The sequence below is a fragment of the Ixodes scapularis genome, unplaced genomic scaffold, assembly GCF_016920785.2.
Source record: "Ixodes scapularis isolate PalLabHiFi unplaced genomic scaffold, ASM1692078v2 PGA_scaffold13__105_contigs__length_92229423, whole genome shotgun sequence".
Classification (NCBI taxonomy): domain Eukaryota; kingdom Metazoa; phylum Arthropoda; class Arachnida; order Ixodida; family Ixodidae; genus Ixodes; species Ixodes scapularis.
Genome location: NW_024609839.1, coordinates 44,135,210 through 44,148,354, shown reverse-complemented (window position 1 = coordinate 44,148,354; position 13,145 = coordinate 44,135,210).

The following is a 13,145-nucleotide window of genomic DNA, read 5'->3' as shown; positions in this document are numbered from 1 at the left end:
TCTTCTTTCACAAGGAATTCTGAAGCGCTCGACGCAGTGTAACTTTAGGCGATAGCGGCCTCGTGGCGGTTGCAAAGCCATTCGTGCTGCTGCGCACATCGCCGCTCGTTTCGTTCCCGCGGCTCTTCTTCCTCCGAAAAAATTCTGCCGTGATCTATGAGCGATGGCGGAAAGCAGACAACAGGCAAACACAACACTTTGGACAGCTGTCGCCATCTATGAGCGACGGCGGCAACCAGAGTGTTGTGTCAGCCATGGCTGTCGACATTTGTTTGGTACCGGACACGATCCTGGGGAAACTAGCGCTTAACAGCTCCGCTGCAAAAATAAAATGTAAGGCAAAGACGACACAGCCACATATTTCAACTAGCAATGTACACATAGGAATTCCAAAAGCGAGCAACCGATTAAACGTAGGGAAATCGAGGAAAGGGGAAGTAACTAAGGAGAGAGGAAGGAGGGAAGAGGCGATAAGATAAAATGCAAAGTCAGATCGATTGAGTAATCTCTGATTTGAGAAATACAACTTTAGTCTTCGTCAGAACCGGTGAGGGCTTAGAAACGCTGTTTTTTGCGTTGTTCATGGCGAATGGCTATTCTGTCGAAATACGAAAATAATCCCTGGAGAAGGGAAACAAGAGGGACAAAGCACAAACACAAATCTCCGAACACGGCTAGGTGACTGGTGCGCGACCGAAAAAATCCGCCTAATCCGGGTATCGAACCCCGGAACCTCTCTATTACAGGTGGAGCGCTCTACCAACTGAGCTAACCAGGGGTTAGACGTCAGTAGAGCAAACGGGTTTTATCAGCCGTTACCAGTCTAACACCAACAAGTTCCCCTTCTCCAGGGATTATTTTCGTCATTCTTGTCCAGTTCGCTTGTACCTTTGCATTTAATTGCATTATAATCGACTATTATGTCCCGGCCATATCTGCTAATATGCCCCACCCTCCATCTAGAGACACGTGCCTCGCGCCACTTCTGGGAAGAACATGGCGTCTGATATCTAGCTCAGTACTGCGTTGTGCCACCATGATCTTTCCAAGGGCTGCACGTTGCACGCGCCTCTCGCATCGACGCACCTTGCGCTATTTTTAAAACATGAAGGGGCTTTACATCTTGGGCCCCCGGACAGAGGGCGACCACCTGTAGCGCGGACGTGACGGGCGTTTCACGTTTCTCCGTCTTGCATTTGAAAGTCCACATGAGCAGTTCGCATTCGAGTTCAGGAACTGAAACCAGGCGGGAATAGAGCTCCAAAAACTCTTCAGCACCGGGAGCTGTCCCGCTTTTCAAGATCTTTGCAGGCAGAAGCGACGAAAGTAATTGCAACGTACGCCGGTGCATTTTAAATCTCCCATCTGACTGTGTGGTTAAGTAATCCATGACAGGGAAGAACACGGAGCGCTTAGGATGCTCTTCCGTGCTTCTAGCGGGAATGTTACAGCGGTGATGTTGCTGACTAGAGTGCCTTCATACACACGCGCGCTTTTGCTTGAGTGGTGACATCTCAGCCATTTTTCCGCCCAATTCTCTTTTTATGCATTTTGAAGTGCGCGCAATCCGGTGTCACTCAGCTCGAGCGCGTAGCTTTGGCTAATGCATGGACGCCATTTTACCACCCATGTCACGCACCGAGTGCGCGAGAGCATCACGTGCTGGCACATTCAGTACAACAATGGATGTCTTCACCCTGAGACAGACAGACATGTAGGCACCCTATTGCTGACTTGTTACTCGCGGCATCTGGGCCCGTTTGCTCGAAGCGCTAACCGCGGCTAAAGTTAGCCGCAGTACCTAGGAGAGGGATTTTGAGATCACGTGACTGGCTCGGTAGGGATGCGGGGAACCATGGGGGTGCCCCAGTGAGTGAGCGCCCGTCGCTTTGGAACTAATATGTCGTTGTGGTTGCAATATCGGGCGCGTTAGTCAGCAACGAATAATGCAGGAGGCTTTCGCTTTGCCTTACCTCACTTAAACCGCAAAGCATGCGCAATGACATCGCCGCATTTTTTAGATAGTGTTTCGATTCTGGGCACTCCTAAGCCTAAATGAACGCGATAATTGTCGGCCTGGCAACGTCTTTGGAAAGCGGATTGCTGATAGCACACAAAAGCAGACAGCGTCCCGACAGATTTTTTTCTAAATTATCCAAGCATCGCGAGGAGAACGCTGGAAGTGTAATTCTACGGTTCACGCGCGCTGGCCATCCTCTTATAAAAGATTTGAAGTAAAAAATCATAATAAGGCTTTAACGAACGCGCGTGCAAGGCAAAATTTTTTTAATACTTTTTGCTTTAGAACGGTTACTGCTGCAGGCGCCAGCACGTGCGACGCGTGCAACTACAGTCGTAGCATGCACCTCGGTGCTTGGATAATTTAGAAAAAAGGCCTGTTGGGACGCCGTCTGCTTTTGTGTGCTATCAACAATCCGCCTTCCAAAGACGTTGCTATGCCGACAATTACCGCGTTCATTTAGGCTTAGGAGTGCCCAGAATCGAAACACTATCTAAAAAATGCGGCGATGTCATTGCCCATGCTTTGCGGTTTAAATGAGGTAAGGCAAAGTGAAAGCCTCCTGCACCATTCGTTGTTGACTAACGCGCCCGATATTGCAACCACAACGACATATTAGTTCCAAAGCGAGCGGCGCTCACTCACTGGGGCACCGCCATGTTTCCCCGCATCCCTACCGAGCCAGTCACGTGATCTCAAAATCCCTCTCCTAGGTACTGCGGCTAAAAAAAAAATTGGGTTGTCTGTGTGTTTATACAGCCTAGAACTTCGTCTGCCTCACAGGGGCGACGAGTCTCCTAGCTGTAGATGAGAAATTTAGCCAGTGCGGTACAGCCGCTAGCCCGGGGGTCTTTAACGTGCACCACGCAGTAGTGATACACGACCGCACGCCGGTACGATGCTCATCCAGATCGAAACGGGCAGGGGTGGGGCTCGAACCCAGGATCCCTGGGTTCTGCAGCGCGAGCTTTCGCTCCACGTGCTCCGAGCTGGTGTGCGCTAGACCACTCGGCCACCGATCCCCCTTAATGCGGCTAACTTTAGCCGCGGTTAGTGCTTCGAGCAAACGGGCCCTGAATTTCAACCACCGTTGTCTCGGCCATTTTAATGGCGGCTTGGAATAGTGTTTGTGGGTAGGCGTTTGCTCTGATTTTTCAGCGTCGAATTTTTTTTTCTCTTGCTGTTTAATGTTTTGTCACAGTATAGCTATCCTTTTGTTTTGTCTGGCTGGAACGCGTTGGTAACGCAGTGCTACCTCAAAAAGCGGAGGGAGTTGTGTGCTTTGAGGAAGCTTTTAAAGTTGGTGGGCTGCATAATGAGAGCTGCGGACGTACTTGAAAGTGACACGGAGTATAAACAAGCAATACAGCGAGTTTATTTTTGTTTGTTTCGTTGTTTGTGGTTTGTATCGGACTCGAGGTGTTTGGTTCCTAGTTTAGACTTTGTATTTTCCCCTTCTTATTGAACGCGGCGATTCCTCTCGTGGCTATTGTTTTCGCTCCACTTCTTCGGCTGCTCGAGCCCTCAGGCAGCATAATTCAATCTATTTCAGTCACGAATATGTTCGATTTGCGAGTCCATTTGCCGACATTCTGCAACGAAAATGATAGTATGATGCTACCGTGAAAATTCGTGGTTCGCTCAGCTCGCGATGTATCTTTCGAATTGGGATAATTTTTTGCTTTGTTTTAGAGCGCAGCTCTTAGGGGCCCGTTCCCGGCTTGAGCGGCGTCGCCGTCGCCGTCGCCGTCGGCGTAACCGCGCGGTGCATCATGGGAAATGTCCCATAATGCACCGCGCGAGCCCCCCACCGGGGTCACGTGACCTCGTGGGGGGGGGGGGCACGTGACCCCCCGAGGTCACGTGACCCCCTCCTCGAGGTCACGTGACCCCCGCCGATGTCGCGTGACCCCCGATGACGTCATCGTCACTGATGACGTCACCGGCATCCACATCGTCATCATCACTGATGACGTCATCATCACTGATGACGTCACCGGCATCCACATCGTCATCGTCATCATCACTGATGACGTCACCGGCGTCCACATCGTCATCGTCATCATCACTGATGACGTCACCGGCATCCACATCGTCATCGTCATCAACACTGATGACGTCACCGGCATCCGCATCGTCATCGTCATCATCACTGATGACGTTACCGACATCCCCATCGTCATCGTCATCATCACTGATGACGTCATCAGTGACGTCACTGATGTCGTCACCGGCATCCGCATCGTCATCATCACTGATGACGTCATCAGCGACGTCACTGATGACGTCATCAGTGACGATGACGATGCGGGTACCGATGACGTCATTAGTGACGTCACTGATGACTTCACCAATGATGACGATGACGATGCGAATGTCGGTGACGATGACGATGCGAATGTTGGTGTACGTCAGTGATGACATCATCGGCATTGGGGGTCACGTGACCTAGGGGGGTCACGTGACCGCCCCCTGGTTAGTTTAACCCCCCCCAGTGCCCTTCCCTCCTCCTCCTCAAGAGCTGCGCTCTAATTCGGCGTTACAGGGAGTTGCAAGCGGCTTTCACTTTTTTGTTCTTATTTTTCTCAGTGGCTTCTCAAACAAACACATTGCCAAGTACGTTTATCCTTATTAAAATTTATTTTACGGTGCGTTTTGCGAATTCTTTCTTTAACTGATCTTTTATGTATATATATATATATATATATATATATATATATATATATATATATATATACGCGACTATAAGCCAATGAAAGGTATTAATGGTGATCGCTTTACAAATACTTAGCTTGTTTTCACTCGCTGTTTTTTGTTGCATGAAAACCACTTGACCGTCTTTATAATAAGGAAGGAGTTTTTGAAGTCGCCATTGGCAGAGCGAGTTACTGGCTTTTTACGTTTCGTTTTTCTTTTTGCTCAATTCCGCAATAGAAAAGAAATTTTCTCAAATACTAAAGAATAAAATTCCCACGTGGGCTTAATTATTATAGGCGATAAAATCTTACGTTGAGAAGTAGACTATAAATAAACTAAATTAATACAATCAAGACTCGTTCCCGTACGTCATTCATCAGTAAAACGAACCGAAACAGTGGACGCGAACTTCTCTACTAAAGGCTAAAGGCCTTTGAAAGCCAGAAATACTTGCGCAGAATGGGGATAAATTAGGCCTCACCGCGAGTGGGATTTGAATTTGCGTCCAATGTCCTTCACAAATTCGTGCATCTCGCCTGAAAAAGAATTTCAACTGTCAGAAAAGTTGTCGAAATGAGAAGACATTCGGACCGCTCTGTCCTTTTTATAATGCTTAGCCCAGCGACTAAAGATACTTCGATTTGAAAAACGAAACATCAGTGAGCGTTGAGGAAAAGGTTTGTTCGTGGATCTTGCCTGAAAACGAATTGATCTATCGAACGAGCGTGCCGATAGCTCGGTGACAGAAAAGTTGTGATGAAAAGACAGTCAGACCGCTGCCCTGCTTAGAATACTTAGCCCAGACGCAGCGAATAAAGATACTTAAATTGGAAAACCGAAACACTAGTTAGCGTTGCGGAAAAGGTTTGTTCATGCCTACCGCCTAAAAACGAATTGACGTGCTATCGAACGACGGTGTGCCGGTATCGGCGCAGCTTGCGTCTCGCTGCGAGACATAACCGACGGAACCAGGAAATCTCTGACAAATTTGAGGGTTCCTGCGTCGACGAGCGGGTTCAAGATTGTCTTTAATATAAATTGGAACAGCATGCATGGTCAAAAAAATAGATCGGCCGAGGTAACCTTCCACATACGTGCATGAAGCGAGTCTTCAAACCTTTCAGGAATATTAAAACGTTCGTAGAAACTTCATTACGTCGCCGTCTCTATTGCTTTAGACTCTGCCGCTCCACACGGGCCTAATTATTTATCTTCGAAATCTTTTCGGCTTCTGCTACCCGTATCCACGGTCGGAAGGAGCTCGGGTCGTGTGGCCCGTCGATAGTTTCTTGCGGTGTCCCAAAACTTACTTGATCTATCTCTAGGGTAAAGCTGGTTATCGAAAACCTACCCGCATCCAGCGTTTCTCTATTTTTGTTTCCACGTGACATATTCCGCCAGGTTAACTCGGATCCATTCAGGAAGCTTTGGAACGCAGCCTCGGTGTGTTGCGCTCCTGTACGCTGTGCGTCGTTTAGTTGTTGCGCTCAGAGTATGAAACTCGGAGCGTCGGAGTAAGAGTAAAGGAGCGCCGACTTAACGCGGACAGTTTTTCCCCGTGTCGAAGACTCCTCGTCACGCCTGGGTTCCTCTTAAAAGCCCTCATTGTGTCGGCGTTTCCTCTCGGTGTGCCTAGATTTCAGAGTGCTTCGAACTGCACGACCGGGGTCACGTGATTTATGAGACGCGTTCGCACTACAAGCTGCGTAGAGGTGAGCAAGCGCCTCCACGCCTCTCCGCCCACTTTGCTCCTCGCCACGCGACAAGTCAACGCAGGCAAACTCGCGACCAATCTGCACAAAAGGCGTCAGCCATTAAATTGCAAACGCTCTCCATGTTTTCAGTTGCTCTCTCTCTAAACAATGTAGGCTCTCTCCTCTGTCTTCCGGGCTACTGGCTCCATCTCGTAGAGGGTGCTTAAACCTGTTGATCTCTCCCTTTCTCTCTTTCTAGTTTTTTCTTGTCGATAACGCGCTTGTGCTGTGAAAGCGAGCCTATTTTTGTTTCGTTCCTTTTTTCGATTGATGAAGGCGAGGATGTTTCTTTTGCACTGCTTATCGTCGTCATCTTCGAGAACATACGGCTAAGGTAGCGAGTTTTTCTAGACGACGACGGGAGGCGCCCAATCGTCACAGTGAGAAAGAGAGAAAGAAAAAGAATGAATGAATGAATGAAGGGTTCATTTTCTTCTTTTTACAAGAAAGATGAAAACTAGGGCAAAAGGCTGCTGCAACAGTAACTTAACGGGGCCTCAGTTGCCAACGTCCAGGAGCTGCTGAATGTGCTGTAATTTTACCTAGCACGCCCGTTCGTGCACAACTAACCTAGCCCATAAACACATAGAATATGAGTGCATGAATTTTGCCTCTTTTATTTAAAATAACAAAACATGTATTCGACACTTGGCTATAGAAATGCAGTGGAAACAACACTCAGAAGGAAAACACTAAATGCATTAACATATCACATTCCAAATAGTGACTTAGATTTGCACTATTACTCAGCTTGTTTAGTGGGGGGAGGGGGGAGGGGTTAGCCATTGTTTACACGGACGCGTGGGATAGGTGTAAATATTTTGAAATAAATTACAAGCGTGAAAAAAGTAATTTACTTCATTTTATAGTGCTGTCTTATACGAAAGCAGAAGGCGGATTTTATATAGGCTCGTTAATAGGCGAACCTGGGCGATGAAATAAATGACACATCTGCAACTACTTGACTTCGTTTTTTTTTAAATTATTTGTAATAAATTTAGTCCAGTCCACTGGTGTAACTGCGTCACACATACGCTTTTGCTGCCGCCACCTCATCTTCGTTACATGATTGTCAATCCTAAAAAAAAAAATGTAGAAGGCTTGCGAAAAAAGAAACACTAATGTAAGAGTCATAGCCAAAGGTCCGCATGAGATGGGCAAAGAGCAGCTGATAGAAAAGAACCAGTCGCAGTTGTAATATCTAAGGTATCAATTTTCACGCAATCTTATGAGCAACTTGCCTCAAAACTTGTTCTGCAATAGTTACGATTCGCTTGATCGCCTGAAGTTTAATAAGATATAAGGTAATTTATTGAAATTACCGATGTGCAGTAAATACCTATATTGCGCATTACTACAGAACGCATTTAAATTACATTTATATAAATTGTAACAGACTGGTTTTTAACAACCGTGGGCCCTTATGGCATTCATTCGTCATTTTCTGAACCTCACACTTCACGGCAGTAGCACCGACGATGAGGGAAAGCCAACTTGTTGAATCAGGCACTGTCATTCGGACTTCCCGTTAAAGTCACGCTCTCGCACGTAGAGGTGAAGTGAGCGATATTATTCAGGTAATAGTATATTTCGATCGGAATATTAATTTTCTAAATTTTAGATTGCATTGGAAAATTTACTGCTGCACAGCGTTCAATCGCAAGCTGGCAACGGCTAGAATAACGGGTATCCTCTTTAAAAGAATAACCGTGAACTGTCTTTTTTTCTCTTTTAACCTTGGTGTTTGGGGAAACAGAAGGACAGGATAGCACGAATCTCGAAACACAGCGGAGGGTTGTTTCACAAAGCATAACCTTAAATAGGCAATTAAGGCAAATAACCGAACAGACCAAAAGAAGACGCCGATGGAGAAAGTTGACGTCCCGCATACCCAAACCCGGATGCACGTATCTAAAGAGGGTACGCACAAACCCCCGAACCAAGACTCCGAAACTAGGAGATGGTAGATTTCACCGTGACAGGCATGAGACTAACTGAGAACATAGTCAAGGTGACAATGTGACTATGTTCTCAGTTTGTCTTTGGGCACGCGTAACGTCAACATTGTCATCGGTGTCTTCTTTTAATCTGTTGGGGCTCTTTGCCTGGGTTGTACATTTATGGTTGTGTTTTGTTAGCTTAGGCTGTGTTTGGAGATTCGTGTTGTCCTGCCCTTTTGTTGCCCCACTCTCAAGGTTAAAAAGAGAATCGTTCTTAACGAGCTCGCTTGCGTCAGTGACCGTGAAATTGTTTTCCTTGATTTCGCCAAGGCTGTTTAGACGTAATTTTTTTTATTTCCACCGCGTCACGGTGTTCACGTGACGCTATCAACCTTTGAAGACGTCACCATGTAAAAACTGTGATGACGTGCCGGTATTCACGTGTCGTCTTCAGCACGTGACATCTTGACGTCACATGACTTTATCACGTCACATCACACTGACCTCATGTCACGCAACGTGACGTCACCGTGACGTAAGGTGATACCGTGACGTCACATCATGAGGTCACATCACGTGACCGCGAGCCGCGCCTTGAAACCGTGGCGCTACGTCATTTGGTCAGCTGATCACTTGCTCTCCTGATAGTCACGTGACATAAACTGACACTGTCACGTCACGGCGTCAGGTGACGTCAGAGCGTCAGTTTCTATACGCTAAAGGCACCCTAAGTGCAACGCCTTTAGAGAGCCTTTGGGACATAGCAAAGAAACAGCAGTAGTTCCGCGCTCTAATTGTTCCACACACAAACAAAAAAACAGCGTTGAATATTGTGGAGCGTTTATGTCTTCAACTCAATGTCAGAACGAGCAGTAAAATGCACCGAAAGAAGAAAAAAGGATTAAAAACTGAAAACCCTAAATTTAGCAGGCGAGTTCAAAGAGCTGTTTTTGTTTAAAGCCTTACTTAGAACTAAAGCGCCCTTCATGTTTTAAAAGTAGCGCAAGGTGCGTTGATGCACGAGGCACGTGCAACGCGCAGCCTTTGGGAAGACCATGACGGCCCAGCGCACCACTGAGCTATATTTCGGACGCCATGCTCTTCCCAGAAGTGGCGCGTGGCACGTGTCTCGAGCATTTCTACAACAACGAATGGTGCCACTTTTTCCAAGATAGAAGGGCTTTAATCATACAAGCACGATGGCGCCATCTATGTGATGACCCTGAAACTGCATTTCACTAGAGCGATGGTTTTGCGATATTCGATATGCACGGACAATCTATTAAAAATTGTCGTTGATAACATAAAAAAAAATGTTTTCCGAGCCCAAAAAAAAAAAAAAAAGAAAGAGTGATACCGAAAGAAGAAGAAAGAAAAATAGATACAAAAATGCTTAAGTGTTCCATTACTACCCTATAGATGGCGCCGGTGTGTTCTTTTGTCCTAAAGGCCGATTTACAGAATCGTCTTCTGCCGAGAAGAAAACCGATTACCAGTTTCACTCCGCCCGTTCACTCTCTCGCTCTTCTCTCCTCCTCTCCCCACATGAGTGGGTTTCTGTACCACTCCCCGCAGAAAGGGGGAGGGTCTCCCTCTTTCTCGATTTGAAAGGAGGAATTGAGGAAGAGTTTTCTCCTTTCCGGCTTCTCGTCGGCCTTTAAGATATTTTAAGACGTTTTAAGGCACACAGTCGTAGGTAGTCCCAAGTGTGTGAGCCAGTCTTAAGTGACATGCGCATAAGGCTTTGCGCATTCACTTCCCCACGGAGCACATGGATGGCCTATCAAATGGACGGAACGAACGAGTCCAGCCACTTGCGGAACGCGGACGACATCTCCGTGCAAAAATGCTCTCCGCGCAGACGACATCTTCGCCGAGAATCGTCTTCTCTACTCCGCCATTCGCTTTGTGTCTTATTGAGAACACCAGGATTGCTCGTATGTGAGCTCTGCGGGAAAGCAAAACCCCCGGGCCGCGTCCGCAAACAGAACCTGGGTTACTCGAGTGCATACATATGGCTCTTAACGCGCGCATCAAGCCGGTGTCCGACAGACCGATAGCCGCGATGCCCGAGAGAAGGCGCTGTTTCGCGCCGTAATTGACACCGAGACGGTCCTCGCTGTCGCCGAATAGACGCCAGATGCTGCCTGGCTGTCAGTTAGCTGCCACTTGGGAAAATTGAAGGAAGCCTCTCTGTGTCGCAAGCGAGGATATTGGCGGCAATAACTCGCTGGCATCGCTTCATTTGTTGGCTCAGCTGACGCTCTGACCGCCGCTGGCGAGGAGTAATTCTCGTACGTCGTTTCACTTACGGGCTAGTGGGAGCGACGTCAACATTTGTTTGTACGTGTTTGGACAGCTGGTATCTCGTCTGGGCTTAATAGGACTCTGAAGCAAACTGAGAAATCGGAAAACTGGATAGTGTTTTTCTTTTTTATGTGTGATAATTTTGTTAGGAAGACAGAGGATGTCCGAGAGTCGAGAATTGTGCCGAGTTGTGTGTGTTTTATTTAGCTGTCTTGTCCCGTCTGAGCCTTATACTTTCCCTACGTTCTGCTTCCAGTTTTCGAGACGTAGAGGATTATCCACTGCCATAAGGGTAATCCTTTCTTTGTTTCGTTAAAGCCTTTTATTTTCTCCAGCAAAATAGGAGGCGGGGAAAAATGTCATCGTAGCGGCAAGATGGGCCAGCGCGAGCATATACAGCATATATATAACTCATAAGCTGTCAATTACATCAGTAAACATACGACACCGCACAAATAAATTCCTGGAAGTACAATATGCGCTACTTTTGCAAGTTTAGAAGCCAACATAGAAACAAGAAAACGCGAAAAAAGAGTAGAATTAAGAATATCTAAAAGTGAAAGACAGAAAACTCAAACTAAACTAAGAACGCAATAAAATAAACCAAACATATATGAAGGAACGGATGAATTTACATAATGCATGAATAAATGGTGACACTTGATAATGAAAAAAGAAAAACACGATTTTGGTAGCGATCAAACACGTATCAAGACCATATATTTATTTATATGTCTATTGAAGGCAATGCGGAGTCATTTATTTATTTAACGTGGCCGCTTGAGTCATAGCAGCGTCAAGCGACCGACTAACGTATATCATGCACAACGAGCCCAGGAAAGTTGAAAAAAAAAAAAAAAAAAAAAAAAAAAAAACTCCGCTCAAGACACGCTGTGCATTCTGCGTCTATCCGTAAGATTAAGAGGCATTAATTTTCTCGCAAACCCGAAATATACATTGTGTATTCTTCGCCACGCATATTCTTTTTTTCTTTTTTTTTCAATAAAGTCTGCTGCCTTTCGACTTAAAGCAATGCCCTTACAGTGACCGTTCTTGAAAACAAGCCGGGATGATATCAGTTACAAAGCTGAATGTAAACACGGAGCTAGAAGAGAATATATACAGAGTGTTTCCGAGTCCACATCCGGCGTAAACGAATATGCGCATAAATAAACTAATGAACTAAGTACAATGCAATTCAACTTTCCACACACGTATCTTTAGGTTGGGAATTTGCTAAGCTCAAACAATATGAGTATAGGTTTCAAGACAGTAACAAAAAAAAAAAATTTAAATGAATAAAAATTTTATTTTTCTTTTTATGCACAGGTATAGAAAAACGGTCAGAACCATCAGATTGACGATGATAGTCACAAATGACCCAGCATGAAGCGAGAATATGGAAGGCTCTTTGCCATGGATGTTCTTAAACAGATCCGTCAGACCCGAGAGTGTGTGGCGCCATCTGTGCATAACAAAACGAGCTAGATAATTTTTACAGTTTTTCTACATGTGCGTTAAAAAAGAAGTTTTTTATGCCTAATTGTTTTTTTTACTTAAACCTGCACTCACAAAATTTGAGTATGATAAATTCCCCACCTGAAAACACATTTGTGAAAAGTTTTGATGCACTGCGTTTGTTGGTTTGATTTTCTACAGAATACACTGAAGAACGGAACGAGCAGGCTTTCCATGGAAAGGCGTTGCAGAGGTGATCTTACTGACGTGGAGGTTAAAGGCCCGTTCACACTCTTGCAAGCAAGCACGACCAAGAGAGACGAGATTGGTTTAAACCTCTTAAAATATCTTAGGACGAGAAAACACACTGGCACGCTGGCGCCATCTATGCGGTGACCCTGGAACTGCATTTCACAAGAGCGAAGGTGTTGCGGTATTTCTGAGGTCAAATGTGCGTAATACCTATAAGAAAGGCTCGTTTATAACGTTGACAAAAGTTTTTCGAGCAAGGAAAGAAAGGATAACGCGCGAGAAAAATAGAAAATATGGCGGACCGCCAAGTTTACACTGCTACCCAATAGATGGCGCCAGTGCAGGAGCGCCAGTGTGGTGACTCCAGCAGCAACAAAACTCCAATTTCTTCTTTTTTTTCTGGGGGGGGGAGGGGCGTGTCTCTTTTGCAGATTCTCGTTGCAAAGAGCAAGCGCCGCATAAATACATACATACATACACACGGTACGACGTAATGGAAGTAAACAGGGAAGTGTACGAGGCTGGCTCCTGCCCTTTTGCAGATGGCATTCACTACAGTGAGGCCACGGGTTACAGGGTGGGGGATAGGATGGGTCGCACGGTGACTGCTTTTTTGGGGGGACCGAGGGCCCTGGGGGCACTGAAATAACTGAAAACCCAACAAAGTCAGGAGAGGCACCCAGGGTTAAAAAGAGGAGAAAACGTAAGAACAGGTAT